This window comes from Staurois parvus, unplaced genomic scaffold (assembly GCF_062004578.1).
Source record: "Staurois parvus isolate SC_StPar_1 unplaced genomic scaffold, SC_StPar_1.0 ptg000531l, whole genome shotgun sequence".
Taxonomy (NCBI): domain Eukaryota; kingdom Metazoa; phylum Chordata; class Amphibia; order Anura; family Ranidae; genus Staurois; species Staurois parvus.
Window position 1 is genome coordinate 1,479,540 of NW_028318327.1, and position 20,331 is coordinate 1,499,870.

General features: G+C 40.6%; 1 protein-coding gene across 2 annotated transcripts in view; it reads right to left on the bottom strand.

Annotated features, from left to right (window-relative positions):
- Positions 1-20,331, bottom strand: part of KCNS3 (potassium voltage-gated channel modifier subfamily S member 3) — a 144,168-nt gene that overhangs the window by 12,043 nt on the left and 111,794 nt on the right. Inside the window, exon 2 of one of the 2 annotated variants that reach the window (XM_089690554.1) lies at positions 46-92. The exons of the other annotated variant lie outside the window; for it this stretch is intronic. The gene's annotated coding sequence lies outside the window, so the exon portion shown is untranslated. The remainder of the gene's footprint in view (positions 1-45; positions 93-20,331) is intronic. 2 annotated transcript variants of the gene reach the window in all.

Below are 20,331 nucleotides of genomic sequence, written 5' to 3' on the forward strand. Positions count from 1 at the left end.
CGTATCTAAACTCAATAATAAAAAAATGTATATCATGCAACTCACAATGCTTAGATGCAGCTGTTTTTTTTCTCTTTTTAGGCTTTTTTTTCCTAAAAAGAAAAGAAAAATGCAAAGAGAAGGGGATACTTTTACATACAAGTACATGGTACACATATCAAGAATATAAAATGCTGGAATAACAAATACATACAGAACATAAGCAGTTACAGAAACAGATTTAATCTCCTCCTCTTGGGATAAAAGGTTTTACATAACAGAATAAACGTTGGCCATTGTAAGCACCCCTGTCAGTGCTAAATGGTTTGTCCCAATCACTGCCACTTTTCCTGCACAGCTTGGTCTGTTGAAGGAAGTTGAAAGATAACAAACTTACTGGCTAGATCAATGTTGAAAATAAAAGCCTAAAAATAGAAAAACTAATACAGACACCATATTTAAGGACTGGTACACTGCAATATGTTACATTTTTACATTTTGGGTTTATCCTGTCAATGTTTCAAGAAATATATTGAACATTAAAAAAATGCGGTGGATTAAACCAAAAAAATTATAAACCTTCTAGCTTTTATTAATCAACTTTTGGCTATGGGGTTCACATTTGAAGCATCATTAAAACCTGGAAAGCAATCCAAAGACACCCCATACCAGTTTACATTGGGGAAGAGAAAACTAGGACCAGAAAAATTTATTTTCTAAGTGATTCTAAAGTTTTTTTTTTTCTAAAAAACAAACAAACTTTATTCAGTGCTTACCTGCTCTGATCAATGGTATTGCACAGAGTGGCCCTGAACCCCTTCTTCTGGGCTCCCCCGCTGGTGCTTTAGGCTACTCGTCTTCCTGGTGTTCTCCATAGGAAGCCACATCCTATGGAGGCACATCTGTGGGCTTGCTCCTGAGCCAGGCTATACCTGCTGTTCACAGAATTTGACTGATAGCAGCAGGAGCCAATGGCTCCTGTTGCTGCCTCTGTGTCCTCTGTGAACAGAGAGAGAGAGGAGAGAGCTACTACAGTGCTGGACTGAGAAAGGCCTCAGGTAAGTATAAAAGGAGGAGAAAGAAAGAGAGAGAAAGAAATACAGGGACATTTTTTTACCTTAATGCAGGGAATTAATTAAAGTAGCTGTAAGCCTCAGACATGAAATATGAGCAAAGCATATCCCTCTATAGTGTGTGCTTGCCTCAATCCAGAGCACTATAATTTCTCTCTGCTGCCAATCCAGAGAGTACAATTTCTCTCTGCTGCCTCATTCCTCTATCAGCATGAGTTGCTTCTGTTGAGTTTTCCTGACACCAAAAGAAAAATGGTGGCAGAGGATGGCCCATTCTGTGATTGACAGCCTCAGCTCTGTTCCTATGTGCTGTGTGAAGGGGGGTGTGTCACTTGTCTCCAATCAGCTCTCAGAGCTCTCCTCACTGATGTAACTTCAGCTCACCACCCCCTGCATTTCAGAGCTTAGGGATGCAATTTAAATTCTGCACTTTGAATGAATGGATGTAGGGAAAAGATTGCTGTAGATAAAGAGGTACAGCTTATGTATGAGGATTTGTTTCATCTCTGTGTATCACCTGAGGCCAGTCACTTCAACGGTTATATGTAAGGGTTTACAACCACTTTAAGGAAAATGCAGGGAATGCATTAAAGCAGTTGTACACCTCAGACATGAAATATGAACAAAGCATATCCCTTTATAGTGTGTGCTTGCCTCAATCCAGGGCACTAAGTATAATTTCTCTCTGCTGCCTCATTCCTCTGCTATCACCATGAGTTGCTTCTGATGAGTTTTCCTGACACCAAGAGAAAAATGGTGGCAGAGGATGGCCCAGTCTGTGATTGACAGCCCTAGCTCTGTTCCTGTGTGCTGTGTGAATGGGGGGGGGGTCACTTGTCTCCAATCAGCTCCCAGATCTCTCCCCACTGATGTAACTTCCTCTCCCCGCCCCCTGCTTTTCAGAGCTTAGGGATGCAATTTAAATTCTGCACTTTGAATGGATGTGGGGAAAATTTGACTGTAGATAAACAGGTACAGCTTATGTAGGGGGATTTGTTTAATCTCTGTGTAACACCTGATGCCAGTCACTTCACTGGGTATATGTAAGGGTTTAAAACCACTTTAAGGAAAAAAATGTCCTGCCTTTAAAACAGCTTTAACTTACTCCACATTTCAAGAGCCTGAAAACGTATTTAAAATGTTTGTAGTAGACCACATAGTGGTGACTAGACATTTTTTCTGCAGCAAAATGTATACCTGGAGTTGAATGCCTTGATGTCACAAAGTTCAAACTGAATTCTGTCAGAGGAAAAGATTCAGACCCTCATCTTGCATTTATTATAACACACATTGATATTTCCACTTTAAACAATGGGTATGAGTTTATTTTTCCCCTGAATTCCTAACTATAAGCATGAAGTAACCTTCAACTCCTTTTGTAATTACTTAAAAAAAATCCTCTATGCATCAATGATTTCCAATTTTTCTGTGACTGACATTTTCTTACACTTTCCGCAGACCTCTTTTATAGAATGCCGTGCCTCTTCACTGCTTTCATTATTTCTGAAAGGGTATTTTCACAAAGCGTAGACCTTTACTTAAACTGTTTCTGTTTTCTAACCTTTAATACAATAAGCATGAGAGATTCATAGTGGTTGCTGTTGGTTTCACGTAAACTGGACCCAGCATCAGGTATACTTTTTTAATTTGAAGGGCATACATGCCACCCAATGTGTAAGTGCTTACAGGTACCAGAGTACTCACTCTGACAAATCTTTTATACTCTTCTATCCAGATGCACCAAGAAATCTTTGTTCAGGAATCATCCAGATTCGGCATTTACTTTGTGAACTGAGCTGTATCTGTCCCCTCCTGGAAATTTCTTCGGGCCGGCTGTAGTGGGTAGATTTGCTCTCTGCATAGGCTATGTGAAGCACAGAAGTGATGGCATTTCTTGTTTTACAATGTAATACCTTGGTTTCGTTCACACCGTGGCGTATTTACCACGAGGCAAACAAGGCGTTTGACTAGGGTGGCAATTTGCAAGGGGGGGCAGCGCCACCACCCAGAAGAAGGAACACCCATGGCAAGGATGGGGACCTGGTGAGGCTCCGCCATGGCATCCGAGGAGGCTGCGTGCTGTTGGTGGGTGTAAGCTTCCCCCACAAGATAGACACAAGGAAGGAAGACACTTGGCTTGGCTGTGGGGATGGCCGGCTGCTTTCCAGAGAAGTTAAGGTTAGTGGTTGACTAACTCTCTCTCTCTCTACGGGCAGAACGGGGGGGGGGGTTGACAGAGAGTGGCGGGGGCCAGGGAGTGCGGCATGGGTGGTTGCTGGAGAGCGGCAGGGGCTGGGGGGGTGAACTGGTGGTAGTGGGGGGCACTCATTTTTAGTGTTGCCTAGGGAAGCACAAGAACAAAATACACCAGTGGGTTAACACAGAATAGATTTTTACCCTTTCTGATCGTTGAGGAATTTACATAAATGAAAGTTTTTATACCCAGCTTAGCTTTAATGTTAGCTACAGATAGCTATATTGTCCCTAAGACAAAGAGATCTGCCTGTTCTTATCATCGCGGCTTGGCCCGATTTTTTGAAAGATCCAACAAGATGTCTTGATTGAACAAACAACAGTAAGTTATATTTTGCCACTGATATGGTCTGCTTTTAGATAATTATACAAGCTATGTATTACAAAATACAGGATAACTCTTGTCTAATTAATAGTATATGAATTGCGATGAATGAGATGATAATATCTGCAATTACAGCTGTATGTTGATCCTTCTTGGTTTGGCTCTGGTAGAAGAGATTTGGAAATTACCAGGTCTCTGACTGCCAACATGCATGCTCTGCTGCCCTGTCCATCTGTCATCATGAGTGTGAGCAGTTCAGTGAATTTAAGCAAAGAATATGGAAGGCTGGGTTTTGTAGATTCCTGGCTGGCCCAAGGCATAGGCAGCTGCATAGGACCGCACAGCCAGCAAGTGGTCCCCAGGCAGCCATAAGAATTTATGATGCTACACACTTATTTTACTCAACTAATATATACATGTATGAAATGAACAGCATAAAAGAAGACGAACATTGGCATTGTGGTAGAGCCAGCTCATCCATTAGAGCAAGTCCCACGCATTGCCATAGACTGCTTTAGTGACAAATAAAATTTGCTCTGATAGCTCAAATATGAACAAAAATTGTAAAATTATCACCATCACATAATGCATGAAATGTTTTAGGGCCACTGAGGACCCCTTCCTGCTTTGGAAATGGGCCTCAGTTGGCTTTTGCAGGCATTATTTGGCAGCAGATAAAAGTCTAATGTATAATTTGCTTGTCAATTGACCTTAGCACCCACCTACCTTGATGGTTTATGGCTTAAAGGAGTGCATTGGTTATTATGGATTCTTAGCTCATATATGAAGTCTTCCATGAGTGGTTAATTGAAGGTTGGTGCTTTTCTTCTAGCGGGGCACATCGGACTTTTTCATTCTCCTAACCTTTTTGTCATCAAAATGAAGTCTGACAAGACCCGTGTAGCACGTCCACTCTCTCTGTCCTGCTTTTGGGATCCTCCCTCCTAGTATACCAGTGTTTCTCAACTCCAGTCCTCATGGACCCCCAACAGGTCATGTTTTCAGGATTTCCATTATTTTGCACAGGTGATTTGATCAGTTTCACTGCCTTAGTAATTACCACAGCTGTTTCATCTGAGGGAAATTCTGAAAACATCACCTGTTGGGGGTCCATGAGGACTGGAGTTGAGAAACACTGTAGTATACCAACATTTTCAACTGTGACTAATCATAGCCGGAATTACAATATGCTCAGAGAACTGAGCAGGTCTAGCTGACAAAAAAGCAGTCTAACAGTGTTTATAAACAACACTGCTCAGAATGCGGTTACCCACTTGCCCTCCAGAAGCGTTACCCCCTTCCTGACCAGGTCTTTATTTGCTATTCAGCACTGCGCAATTTCATTCATGCTATGCTGTACACAAATTAAATTTATGTCCTTTTTTTCAAACAAAAATACCTTTCATTTTGTGGTATTTGATTTGATTGGATTTTTATTTTTGTGATATAAACGAAAAAAGACCAAACATTTTGAAAAAAAATTTTTTTCTACTTTCGATTATATAAAATATCCAATAAACTCACAGTTAGTCATAAATTTAGACCAAAATGTATTCTGCTACAGGACTTTGGTACAAAAAATCCCAATACCTGTATATTAATTGGTTTGTGTGAAAGTTATAGCATTTACAAACTATGTTGGAATTTACACAGCTATCGCATTTAAGGTGCTAAAATGCCAGGGTAGTACAAACACCCCCCAAGTGACCCCTTTTTGGAAAGTAGACACCCCAAGGAATTTGCTCAGAGGTATGTTGAGTCCATGGAAGCTTTTATTTTTTTGCCACAATTTTTTGTAAAATTACACTTTTTTTTTTCACAAAGTTGTCACTTAAAAGATATACTGCTCACATATCCCATGGCTATATGTAGAATAACACACCAAACACCTTGTACTTCTCCCGAGTATAGGGATACCACATGTAAGACGTTTTGGCAGCCTATCCAAATACAGGCCCACAAAATCCAATGACCACGTTCAGGCTTTCAAAGGGCATATTTCCTCATATCACTTCTAATCACAGTTTTGGGGGCCATAAAATGCCAGGACAGTACAAACACCTCCCAAATGACCCCTTGCTGGAAAGTAGACAACCCAAGGAATTTGATATGAGGCATTTTGAGTATTTTTAAAATATAATTTTTGGTTTTGAAAAAGAAAAAATACATTTTTGTTTTCTTTCTTCATTTTTCAAAAACCCGTGGCAACAAATGAGATCTGCAAAATACTCACTATGCCCCTTAGTAAGTGTGTCTACTTTCCAAAAGGGATCATTTGGAAGGGGTGCTTCTACTATCCTGGCATTTCAGGGTCAACATTAGAAGCTTATGCCACACATCACCCACTCTTCTAACCACTTGAAATAACAAGCCTTTCTGACACGTTTTGTTTACATGGAAAAAAATTATTTTGCTATAAAATTACTTTCAACCCCCAAACATTATATATTTTTTTAAAGCAATGGCCCTAGAGAATAAAATGGTGAATGTTGCAATATTTCATGTCACACAGTATTTGTGCAGCAATTTTTTAAACACTAGTTTTTTTTAAAAAAATACACGTTTTTTAATCTTAATGCACAAAAACACAATATATTGCCGAAATGTTTGATAACATATAAAAGATGATGTTACACCGAGTAAATAGACACCAAACATGACATGCTTTAAAATTGTGCATGCCCTTGCAAAGGCAACAAACTATGTACATTTTTAATATCGATAGGTGATGTTTTAAAAGTCTTTACAGGTCACCATTTTAAATCTACATAGGAGATCTAGTGCTAGAATTACTGCCCTTGATCTCACATTCATGGTGATACCTCACATGCATGGTGCAATTTCTGTTTACATACTTACATGGGACCAACGCTTGCGCTCGCCTTGACACACAAGCACGGGGGGAGTGCGAGGGTGATTTTTTTATTTTTACACTGTCCCTTTTATTTTTAAATATCTCCTGTAATAGCAATAGGCAGTGACAGGTACTCTTTTCTGATAAATCTGGGGTCTATTAAACTCTAGATCTCTTCTCTGCCCTAACAGCATCTGGTCACACCAAGATCGGTGTGATCAGATGCTTTCCCAATTTAAAAATGTTGCTGTTATTATCCGGTGAAATGGAAATGATGAAATGCTTGCAGCTTTTGGTTTCTTAGACCAGATGATTGGAGCCATTCTACTCTCCGATCAGCTCTATGGTCAGCCGGCTGCATTCTCGGGTTCTCCTGTGGGACAGGAGAGCCCAAGAAAACTACGGAAGGCAGCGGGGGAGGGGGGGGGGCTTGTAAAAACAAACCAGCGGCTAATTAGCTGCTAATAATTGCTTTTACATGAAAGCTGACTGCTGACCGCCGACCACTGAAAAAACATATACCAGTGATGTATCAGGATGTTGCTGGTCCTTGTTGGCATATATGTAACAGCAGAGAACATGGGCATATGATAAATCGGGTCTTTGGACCAATATGAACGCAATTCATTCTTTTTTGTTATGCCCATGTTCAGGGTTAGGCCCAAAAAAGTTTTAAATTCAGAAACTGTGATAGGTTTCCATGTGAATTTTCTGACAGGAGCTGAATTTGGGTGGGCGGTGATGTATTGTTGTGTATAAATTGCTTTGGCCCACAATCAATTGATAAACACACTAGTGCTGGCAGCAAACGAGGCTGATCCTGAGAACACTACATTTTTGGGGACACTATACAAAGGAGGCACTAGTATAGTTCTGCTTGTGATCAATGTATGGATCTGTACAAACACTATTCTAGGGGGTGATTAGCGACCTATAGCGTGAGTGCAATAGTGTGCAGGCAATCTAATGGTAGGTGACCCTAGTTGGGAGGGGAGCTTACAGACCCTGACGCCTTCTGATATTGCTAGTGGCAGTAATACAGTGACCAGTGAAAAATTCTATATACTGACACTGTACTACTGGAACTGGCTGAGTAACAGGTGATCAAAGGGTTAACTATGCTAATCTAACGTATGCATGTAAAATGTAGTGCTTTTACTCACAGTATGGTGTTCTCTCTTCTCTCCCTGGACCAACGGAGGGGGCAGCGGGGGTGCAGACACGTTCACACCCCGAAATAGAAAGCGACATAAGGTTATGTCTCTTTGCCCAGAGCTGGAAATGCCCACAAAACCCGGGTAGGTGGTCGGCAAGTAGTTATAAAAATAAAATCCTTCAAAATTCTTAATACTGTATTTTTTATTTTATTTTGGGGTTTTTTTCCATATTGCATAATTTTTTTTAGAATACTTTTATCAGTGTAGTTCAACGTTACCATAGTCACTTTGTACTACTCTGGAGGGGGGTTACACTTTGCTTTGCAGGAGCAATAACTATTACTGCTCATGCAAAGCAAAGCTTTGATCACATGATCATTGGGTCCTGTTCACTGGGCTCTTCATTCCGGACACAGCGGTCCCGGGTGGGGAGTGCTGCACGTCTGCTCAGGTGCACAGCGCCCCCTTTGTTAGTACAGCCAGCGCTCTGTACCCATATGTCGCTTTGCCTATAGCTGCCGCCCATCCTCAGTACATTGCGGGCAGGCGGCACGCGGTTATACAAAGATACAATGAGGTTGATTTACTAAAACTGGAGCGTGCAAAATCAGGTGCAGCTCTGCATAGAAACCAATCAACTTCCAAGTTTTTTGTCAAGCTTAATTGGACAAGCTGAAGTTAGAACACTGCTCTAACAATAGAAAAAGTGTGTGTGGTTTTTTTTGCCTTTTTATTGTCTAAAGACTGTGAGAAAAAATCATTGATGCAAGACAATATCATGAAAAGAAAGCCTTGTTTGTCCTTAAAAAAAATCTGTATTATTATTATTATACAGGATATATATAGCGCCAACAATTTGTGCAGTGCTTTACAATATAACGGGAGACAGTACAGTTACAGTACAGTTAAGTACAGAAGGACTAGGAGGGCCCTGCTCACAGAGCTTACAATCTAAATTACAAATATAAAAAATATTTATGTACTACTTTCTCTTTAGTAATGACAAAGTTACTACTAAATAAACAGGTCTATAGCAAAAATTAAAAAATTGCTCTGGCCCATAGGGGGTGTGAGAGGCGAAGTGTTTAAAGTGAAAGGGTTTTTTAAAGATGGGCTCAATACTGGAAGCTATCGTACAGTTCATACAAAAACCAGAATGGTAAAATCTTTAGTGACAATGACTTCTGTAGACAACAATTTTTTAATTCTACCTCTAAGAATGTGATTTACATTATTACCTGCAGATTACAATATATGGGATGCACTGAAAGGATCATTTCACCTGATGAAGCCACGTGACTGGTGGCTTAACTCATAGGGAGGGGCTCTGACCTCACGAAGCTTGATGGTTCCATACTGACACCAGCTGGCAATTTTAGGTAATTTTAGGTTTTTCACCATAGGAAAAAATCTGGAGGACACATTTTGTGAACAAAATGGTTTTATATACAGAGTATATGTGAGTGCATTTCTTTTATTAATAAAATGTTTTTAAAGGATAATACACTATAATTTGATTCATTCCTCTATTTAGCCACCATGGAAGGGAAGATTATCACTTGAGTGGAGAAGGACCCCAAACAGCAAGCTATCATCTTATCCATACTCTGGCCCATTTAAAGGGACCTTACTTAACGGTTTGGTCATATACTTGAGGTGAGAGAACATCTGGTGGGGGAGCACGTTCATGCAAGTTTTTTGCACAAAATATTTTATTTCAGAAGCACAGGTTATTATATTTTAAAGTGAACTATGCAAGTCTGAAGAAATCTTACAGTATATATGGATTTTGTTTATAATTATATGGACCCTCTTTTTGATAATTATATGGACACAGTTATTGGAAATTGACACTGGTTTATTATTTTTATTCATCTTTCATATTTCATATAATTGTTTATTTATGGTGGTATGCAATATAAGTAATAGCAACTGGATGTATAATTTCAAGTGAAGCACGGCACATTGTGGTATATATTCACTGAAAGGTTGTCCAAGTTGAAAACATTTTTGCATCATTCAGTATCCTACTGTGTCTAGACAATCCAATGTCATGAAACAGTTTTGGAAGGTGTATAGGGGTAACATGGATTCTTTTTCTTTCCAAACTACTGAATATTATAATGGTTCTGTGCCTGTAGGAGATTTACACTGTTGTTTTGGTCTTTAACCTTAGTATGTATGGTCAAAATTTGGAATCCTATATTCACTTCTGCATTGTATTTCATTTTTGTAAACCTACTCCCCATAAATTGAATGATTTAGATGTTTGTAAATGTACTTTGTGAAGATTCCCACACAATGATTTCCTTGAATTCTATGGCACGTAGTCACTATGTCCTGTGAGTAGGCACTGCTGTGTCACACATTGCACAGAGCCTGCTTTCTGAACAACAGAGGTGCTGAGAGGAGATGTTTTAGGAGGCGGAGTCAATACAGGAATCCCTGTTTGCAGGCAGCAAGATACCATGGGACATGTAGTCCTTAGAATTGAAATAAAACAGCAGAGAAGCTGCTATGTATGACGGCAGTACAGGAAGTTGTGGAAAGAGATGGCCAGCGGACAGGCAGCACTCACAGCAGCAAAGGAAATGTAAGAAGAGTATATTGGATTGCCAAAAAATACTATTTATTGTAATGCTATTACAATGCTGATGTTCTAAAATGAAAGTGTATGTTATGGCCATAGATAATTTTAAGACCAGAATGCCTGTAGGTCCTAAAGGTTAAGGCCTTGTTCACAAGAAGAAAATATCAGACAAATGATCATCCATTTTTTTTTTAATTAATGTTATTCTCATATCTAAATAGGTTACTACCATTACAAAAATTCTTAGACTGAATACAACTTTGGAATAGATGTACTGGATTGTATTGTAATGTATTCTTTTGTTTCCAAGCATATGCGGTCTTGGTCACCCAACTGTTTTCGTAGAAATACTACACTAATTTCATGAAAATTATTCCCCACTGTCACTTTTTAACATTTATAGGTAAATTTAATCCAGGGAATATCCAATCGCCTCTCAGGGGATCAGGAAGGAATTTTTTCCCCTACAGGAGCAAATTGGATCATGCTTTGCTGGGTTTTTTTACCTTCCTCTGGATCAACTGTGGGTATAGGATTATGACTTTTTTTTTAATGGTTGAACTGGATGGACTTTTGTCTTTTTTCAACCAGACTAACTAAATTACTATGTAACTTTTTGAAAAGAGTGCAGCCATGCAGGGCTTTGCCCATACTGCCTCATCAATCATTCAGTTTCCTGTGTATGAATGAGCTACAAGTACCATCAGCCACTGTGGCTGTTAGCTTGTACTTCTGAATAAGCTCTCTCATAGTTCGTTCACAAGCCCTTTCAACAGACAGCCCCTATGTAGGTACTTGTCTGCAGAAGCTTGACATTGTACCCCTGACCCACTGATCACGGGTTCAATGCTTTCCATATTCCTGCAGGAAAAAATAACTGCATATTTTTTTACAGAAAAATATGTGTATTTTGTACTTATTCAGGAAAGGTAAACTTATCCTTTAACTTTAGGTGGGACATTGGCCTCCACATCTAACATTTTTTCTCACATTTTCTAATTTTTCCTTCACTCATTGGCAATGTTGTCTGTATGTTCTGTCTGGTAAGCATATTTTTCTTATTATTATTATACAGGATTTATATAGTGCTAACAGTTTGCGCAGTGCTGTACATTATAACTTTATAATGGGAGACAGTACACGAGACAGTACAGTAACAATACGATTCAATACACGAGGGGTTTGAGGGCCCTGCTCCTTGGAGCGTACAATCTAGGAGGGAGGGGATAATGGTACAGGAGGAAATAGCTGTCGGGGATAGAGTGGTAGGAAGAGTGGAGGAGTTCAGTAAGTAGCTGAGGGCGGGGTAGGCTTCCCTGAAGAGATAGGTTTTCAGAGTGCGCCTATACAGTATGTTATTGGGGTTGATTACTAATGGCAAATAATTGCAAAGTGCAGTTGCTCCAGAGCTTTGTAAATGAGTTGAAGCTTCACTCTACAAAGAATACCAAAGCCTCTTACTCATCCCCTGTTTACAGATTGTTCTCTCCAGGGGATTTCTAAATTTGCAATGTGTTTTTTTCCAGATTGTATAAAATACCTAAATTCCATCATTTAGAAATGCAGATGGCTTACATTTTAAAGCCCCCATCTGGAATAATTTGGGTCTTTAAAAGCTGTCAGCTCAGCACATACTCATCAACAGGAGTGCTGCAACATTTCAAAGATACATTTTCTTCAATGCTTTTATTTAATGACACATAGAAAGAAAAAAAATATGATTATTAAAGATATTACACTAAAATAAAAGCAGCCCTCTCCTACATTTTACTTTTTTTAAAAAGACACACAGGAAGAAGAAAATTATTTTTTTTTTAATATTCCATTTTGGATTGGGGGTCAATTTTAGGTTCACCAATGGCAGGAAAAGACTTAAGCAATGCTTTTTTTTTACTATTTGAAATGTATTTTCTGTTCAAGAAACAACCCGTCGTTCACTTTGACAGCACAGACAGAATCACACAACTGTCACGTCAACACAGGAAACTGGGAATGACCTATAAAGCCTTTTAATAAAGCCGTATAAATCTGTGCCTTTGACTTCCATGTCATTTGATAATTATAAATTGATCACTCCATGAGCATTCTGAATTTGTAATGTAATTACTTGATAAGACGCTGCTGAAATGAGGATTTCGAAACCTCTGGGGATGGGATTTACATGACAAGCACACACGTTAATCTCCAGCAAACCATATACATAAGACTAATGAGCTTATTTAATAAAGAAATGGACAATGTGTAGAGTTCAGCACCTTTAAAAAAAATTACAATCTACTTGTTAAAAAAAAATGTAAATTTGCAGTCAGCTTACACTGTTCTCTTTTTTTACTGACGGAAAGTGGAATCCGATTAACCAGTTCTGAATGCAGCATTTTACACAAAACAATAGTCCTCTGCACTGCAGTCTTTTTTGCTTCTAGTAAAGTGCGACTGATCCTGTATCTCAGGTGAGTATTGATCCTTTATCTCAGGTGGAGTATCAAGGGGGATTGCTTATGTCGGCCATACATGGGTCGAAATTCAACCGATTTTTTGTCCGAAAATCAGAGCTAAGAATAATCGGCCGATTTTCGCTGTTAGTGGGTCAATGGCACCGGTTGATTTTCGTGGTTCCTCCCCTTTTCGGTGATCGGGCATGTTGGAAAATTCATAAAAAACAACTGATTCCGTTTTTTCAAGAAGAATATGCACATGAGCCGTGATCGGGAAGGAACAGAAGTTTCACCTGTTATATGGGGTGACCTTTATGACTTGGCCGGCCGATTTTCAAAATCATTGATGGCACCATCGGATTACCGAGCGAACGACATTTTCGGACGAAAAATTGTTTGGAATTTGACCCATGTATGGCCTGCATAAGAAAAAGATAACTTGCTTATCAAATTTACATCCCTCTGGTTAGGAAACTTCTAACACCTCTTTATAAAGAAAAATGAGACCCTTGTCCAATTGTTGCTTACAGTGCATTATTCCAGTTCAGCTATTGAAACACAGTGGTTCCCATAGGGATTTATTGTATTTCAGTCGCATTTACACTAATGTAACACTAATGCATGCAACATGAGTTACTGCATTGTAGTACCATTCATTTTAAATAACACACCGCCACAAACCCGCACTGCAGCACATTGCAACACAGGGCTGCAATACCAGATTTCACCTGCAGTTGACCCAGGAGTTGTGGAATAGACTAAGGCCTCTCTCACATGCCCATTTAGCCACATGCACTGGATTCAATGCATACTAGCAGCTGGAATTACGGGTGCATGCAAATATCGTCATGGCTCAGCTTGTACAAAGTACTGAGAGGCTGACAGCAGTTATTGCTGTTTGCATTTTGCCACACACCAAGCGGTTACCTGCAGTTAGGGATGGGTGTCTGATCCTGGATACAGTCACATGCCTTAGACTGGCCATACACTGTTAGTTTCCTCTATCCACACAAATGAGGTGGATAGAGGAACTCCTCCTGGATGGGAAATTGTATTCTAAAGCGGCACCCACAGCTGTCACAATACAGTGATCATCGGCTGCAGCCATTGAGTGAGAAAAAGGTTTCCAACATGTCCATTTGACAGAAAATGATTGAATAATTTACTTATGTCAATGAGGGACAGCCACACACTGATTAAAATTTGGATGGTCCCTACTAACCTGGCCTTACTATAATTGAAAAATGATTCTCTTTTGTATGATTCCTTTGTGTGAAATCCCAGGTGTTCCTGCCAGTCCCTCTGCTTTCCTATTAAACACTGACCACACTAGGCATGAATGCATAGTGTGGTCAGTTGTCTAGCTGTCCTGGAAGCTAATCCAATGGTCAGGCTTCTGCTGGCATACCCCTGTCCCCTGCACAACCATTCACTGGGAAGATCAGTGTGCTCCTGTTTCTCCTCCCTGAGTTCTTGTGCAGCTGAGAACAGAGGGTATGTGATCACTTATTAAAAAAGAAGGGGGAAAGGTATTTAAAATGTTTTTTTATCTGATAGGATGAGACTCACATGTGACATGGGATTCGCATTTAGGGTGAATGCGACATTCCACGCTAGTGTTTCTTGGCAGAGAAAGCTGTGGACTTGGCTTTCTCTGGATTCTGCAGCTAAGGACTGGAACATTCAATCATGTGTCCGGGTTTTGCTAGACACCTGCAACCTGGCTGGGCTGAGTACACAGGTGTGCGGTGTTGTTATATACTCAGGTCTGAGAAACGCTCAGAGCTCCCAGTTTGGAGACTGCTCCCAGAGGGGAGATGGAAGGTTTCATTGAGGGGTCAGTAGGCCCAGCCAGAAGCCAAGAGACAAAGGGCTCAGTTCCAGGAATCAAGTTAGCTCCTATCAGGGTGTGAGGAGAACCCCGATCTATAGGCCAGAAATAGGCGGTGCAGCAGGGTGCTGTTACTAAGGGCTAGAGAGCCAAGTGTAACACACTGTAACAGAGTGGCAAAGGGGCGGGAGCATATATATTGAGAAGCCTGGGAACTTTTAGAGGCAGAGGACGGGTGTGTGTATGTGGAGAAGTCCGTGCGAGACTCCGGAGATTCTGGCTTTATTGGGCCATTTTGTGAAGAAGGAAAGAAGCAGACTGCTGGTATCGCAGACAAACAGAACAGTCAATCCTGCAGGCAGGCAGATCGTAGTGTTCTCATCGGCAACAGAGGGACCAAAAAGAACACGGGGCCCCCCCAACTAAGAGACTATTTCTTACCCTGCAAAGGCTACAAATTGGTGAGAGGGTTCCATAACCCATATTATCAAAAGTTGCAAGTGACTGTGTTCATTTCAATTGCTCAATTTAGTTCACACCACAGATTATCATACTGAGACCCAGATTGCCTAACCCATTTTGTATTATGGCCTACTTCTGTAGTATAAATCAGAAGATGCAGCGCTACAGAAAAGGAACACTATGTAAAGGTGAATGTATGGATACAAATAAATAAATAAATTAATTAAAATAAAACAGTTCATGTAATAATATCAAGGTGACTTCAAGTGCTCTCCTCTATTTCATATCCTCCTGATAATCAGGCGCGTGCGAAATAGTTTCGAAGAAATGCACACTCACCAGAACGCACAGTAAAATGAGCGTTTGTCAATATAAATTCCCCTTGGAGTCATCAACTGGTCAGGATAAGGTCTGCAATATGATAGCCTCCCTCCAGAGCTCCTGGATATTCCTGTGTAATTCCTTGGCAGGTGGCCTGTGGGCTTCTCCTTAATGCTTACATACGCTCCTTACCCAGCAGAGAGATGAGTAGCTGCAAATTGATACTCCCCAAGGGAGTCAAGACAGAGACATATCCATAGTGTAGTAGGTAATTCAAATGATTTATTTCAGATCAAACAATCGGTAGTACACAGCGGTGTGTAAGAGAAATGTGTGGACTGACCGTCCAAAGTTAAAGATGGCCGCCGGAGCTCCACGATGCTCCGGCGGCGTGACGTCACTATGGAGGAGCCAGGAACGCCGTGACGTCACGCCGCCGGAGCATCGTGGAGCTCCGGCGGCCATCTTTAACTTTGGACGGTCAGTCCACACATTTCTCTTACACACCGCTGTGTACTACCGATTGTTTGATCTGAAATAAATCATTTGAATTACCTACTACACTATGGATATGTCTCTGTCTTGACTCCCTTGGGGAGTATCAATTTGCAGCTACTCATCTCTCTGCTGGGTAAGGAGCGTATGTAAGCATTAAGGAGAAGTCCACAGGCCACCTGCCAAGGAATTACACAGGAATATGCAGGAGCTCTGGAGGGAGGCTATCATATTGCAGACCTTATCCTGACCAGTTGATGACTCCAAGGGGAATTTATATTGACAAACGCTCATTTTACTGTGCGTTCTGGTGAGTGTGCATTTCTTCAGCACTATTTCGCACGCGCCTGATCATCAGGAGGATATGAAATAGAGGAGAGCACTTGAAGTCACCTTGATATTATTACATGAACTGTTTTATTTTAATTTATTTATTTACTTATTTATTTGTATCCATACATTCACCTTTACATAGTGTTCCTTTTCTGTAGCGCTGCATCTTCTGATTTATATTGTTTTTTGGGGTTTATGGTTACCTGGTGTTCAGCTGCTACTTGACATCTACAGGTGCGCTCGTATACAATTTTCTTATCATCTGTCTACTTCTGTAGTGTTTCGCTAAAATCCTGAAACCGCAGGATTTTGTCTACAGCACATGCCCCCTGCAGACAGGCCTCATTTCAAGCCTTTTTCAGCTTCAAAGGAACTTGCTGCACCAGACTAGTTCACCATCTTTAGGGGTACAACCTCTGCTGAAGTCTTCTCCCGCTCTTTCTTAAATGTTAGCCAATTCTTGCCTTCATCCTTTGTATTAAAGAGACCTTTTCCATTTTCAACATCACTCAAAGGGGGAATCTTTCTGTGACTATACCATCTTGAGGAAATCTTGCTCTTACACAAGGGGGATCTGAACCTTAATGTGCACCAACTAGGGCCCCATCAAGCACGCAGAAGATTTATTTACCATTCTTTAGAGAGATACAAAAGGGGACACTACTGCTTATAATAAAAGTATTCAACTCAAGAGTTACACCCAGTTACCAGCAACTGAGAATCCAAATGTGAGTTCCCCTGACATCTTGATAGTTCACTTCAGCTCACTTGGGGGAGACATCTCAGCAGCTGGAATTGATGTTTAGATCCTGCAGGACATTTGAGTTTATTTAAAGTGATACTATGCTTTATTATTTTGTTGAATCTTTTAGACTGGTTTCCTTTTCTTTTATGCACATCTAATGTCATCCTTGTGCTTGTACTCTTTATGTTCTAACCTCAATACAATCAGAATACTTACCCACTTTAAATGTGTGTTTATTTATGGTTCAAAGCCAGGGATACTTCCTTGTCAAAGTTTCATGGTGGTGTCAGCAGGGGCTGTACTTAAAAAAAAAAAAAAGAACAAAGCAACTGTAGAGAACAGACTGGCGAAGTAGGTAATTAATCACCCATGCTAAGTAGCTCATATAAAATAATATAACAAATCTTTATTAATGACTAAAGATAAAAAAGATATGATATCTTCCAATCGTCTTATATAACCACCTAAAAACACCATAATAAAATAAAACAATCTGGATTGTAGCACGCAGGTAATAGCCTATAGTAAATGGTGAAGCACTAGGAGATACTGGCGTTAATAGTTTCTTCATAGAAACTTTGAATAAGTAATAGATGCAATTTACCTCCCCTGAATAAACAGTGATGGATTAAACAGCATGTAATATTAAATAATATGACATTTGACCAATGTGCTATAATCTCTAGGGAATTCAAGCAGAATGAAAGTCCATCAGACATGAGTGAAACCCAATTGGAATCCATTCTAATTCACAGAACTCTGCTTCTATACCATTGCATCGATGGACATTTGTATGTGCATGTTTATTTCCTACTAACAACAGCTTTAAATCTCTGCAGCTGCATACAAATACACTGTGGATTCCAATTGGGGTTCACTCATATCTGTCAGACTTTCATTCTGCTTGGACTACCTAGAGATTATAGCACATTGGTCAAATGTCATACTATTTAATCCATCACAGTTAATTCATGGGAGGTAAATTGTATTTATCCCCCTCTATCTAGACAGATCAGAGGGAAGTCAGGTGTAAATGGACAGCGAAGTCCATTTATACCCGGCTGCCCATAGAGCAGAGTGGGCTATGTCCGTGTCCATTCTGCATAAACTAAGCAAACATGGACTTGTCATTCGTCCACTCTGCTCTAATCAGCAGGTGTGGGAAAAGGGCCTTTATGTACCTAAATCTGTGAGTACATCTTACACTAATCTCCCCCCAGACTGACAGTTCTGTTTGTTATAATACCACTAACAGTTGACTGTGGAATATTTAGTAGCAAGGAAATTTCACGGATAGACTTATTGCACAGGTGGCATTGGCAACCTATCACGGTACCACGCATGAATTCACTGAGCTCCTGAGAGCGATCCATTCTTTCACAAATGTTTGTAGAAGCAGTCTGCATGCCTAGGTGCTTGATTTTATACACCTGTGGCCATGGAGGTGACTGGAACACCTGAATCCAATGATTTGGAGGGGTGTCCCAATAGTTTTGGCAATATAGTGTGTATAGTATATACACTGCTCAAAAAAATTAAAGGAACGCTTTGAAGACACATCAGATCTCAATGGGGAAAAATATCATGCTGGATATCTGTACTGATATGGACTGGGTAATATGTTAGGAACATAAGGATGCCCCATGGTTTGATGGAAATGAAAATTATCAACCTACAGAGGACTGAATTCAAAGACACCCCAAAAATCAAAGTGAAAAAATGATGCAGCAGGCTAGTCCATTTTGCTGAAATTTCATTGGCGCTCAGTAGTTTGTATGGTCCCAACATGCTTGTACGCATGCCTGACAACATTGAGGCATGCTCCTAATCAGACGACAGATGGTGTCCTGGGGTATTTCCTCCCAGATCTGGACAAGGGCATTACTGAAACATGATATCCCAGAGGTGGTGTTCTATTGGATTTAGGTCAGGCGAGTGTGGGGGCCATTCAATGCTATCAATTCCTTCATCCTCCAGGAACTGCCTGCGTCCTCTCGCTACATAAGGCCGGGCATTGTGGTGCACCAGGAGGAACCCAGGACCCACTGAACCAGCATAGGGTCTGACAATGGGTCCAAGGACTTCATCCCGATACCTAATGGCAGTCAGGGTGCCATTGTCTAAGCTGTAGAGGTCTGTGCATCCCTCCATGGATATGCCTCCCCAGACCATCACTGACCCAGCACCAAAACGGTCATGCTGAACGATGTTACGGGCAGCATAACCTTCTCCATGGCTTCTCCAGACCCATTCATGTCTGTCACATGTGCTCAGGGTGAACCTGCTCTCATCTGTGAAAAGCAACTGCCAATTCTGGTGTTCAATGGCAAATGCCAATCGAGCTCTATGATGCCGGGTAGTAAGCACAGGGACCACTAGAGGATGTTGGACCCTCAGGCCACCCTCTTAAAGTCTGTTTCTGATTGTTTGGTCAGAGACAATCACACCAGTAGCCTGCTGGAGGTAATTTTATAGGGCTCTGGCAGTGCTCATCCTGTTCCTCCTTGCACAAAGAAGTGGATACTGGTCCTGCTGATGGGTAAGGACCTTATATGGCCCTGTCCAGCTCTCCTAGAGTAACTGCCAGTCTCCTAGAATCTCCTCCATGCTCTTGGGACTGTGCTGGGAGACAGGGAAAACCTTCTGACAATGGCACATAATAATGTACCATTCTGGAGGAGTTGGACTGCCTCAATCCCTGTGGCAATGGTACATATTGATGGCCCTGTCCAGCTCTCCTAGAGTAACTGCCTGTCTCCTAGAATCTCCTCCATGCTCTTGAGACTGTGCTGGGAGACAGGGCAAACCTTCTGGCAATGGCACGTATTGATGTGCCATCCTGGAGGAGTTGGACTGCCTGTGCAACCTCTGTAGGGTCCAGGTATGGCCTCATGCTACCAGTAGTGACACTAACCCTAGCCAAATGCATAACTAGTGAAAAACAGTCAGAAAAGATGAATAGGGAAAAAAATGTCAGTGGCCTCCACTTGTAAAATGATTCCTGTTTTGGGGGTCATCTCATTGTTGCCCATCTAGTGCACCTGTTGTTAATTTCATTAACACCAAAGCAGCTGAAACTGATTAACAACCCCCTCTGCTGCTTAACTGACCAGATCAATATCCTAGGAGTTTAACTGACTTGATGCTATGCTCTGATTAAAAAGTGTTCCTTTAATTTTTTTTGAGCAGTGTATATATATATTCATATACATACACAAATTAAAAATAAATAAGTGATGTAGCACTGTTAAATAATAGCTACAAAAAAATAAAGAGTGACATAGTTGAATATATTATCCATAATGAGTCCATATATGTAAAATCAATCAGTTTGTAATAAAGATTCTTCCATAATTCATGTGTTTTCCTCTTGTGCTGATATCCCAAACACCATCAAGTAAAATAGTGCACATAACATATAGTGCCACCTCAGTGCACAAGAAGAAAACACATGAATTATGGAAGAATCTGTATTACA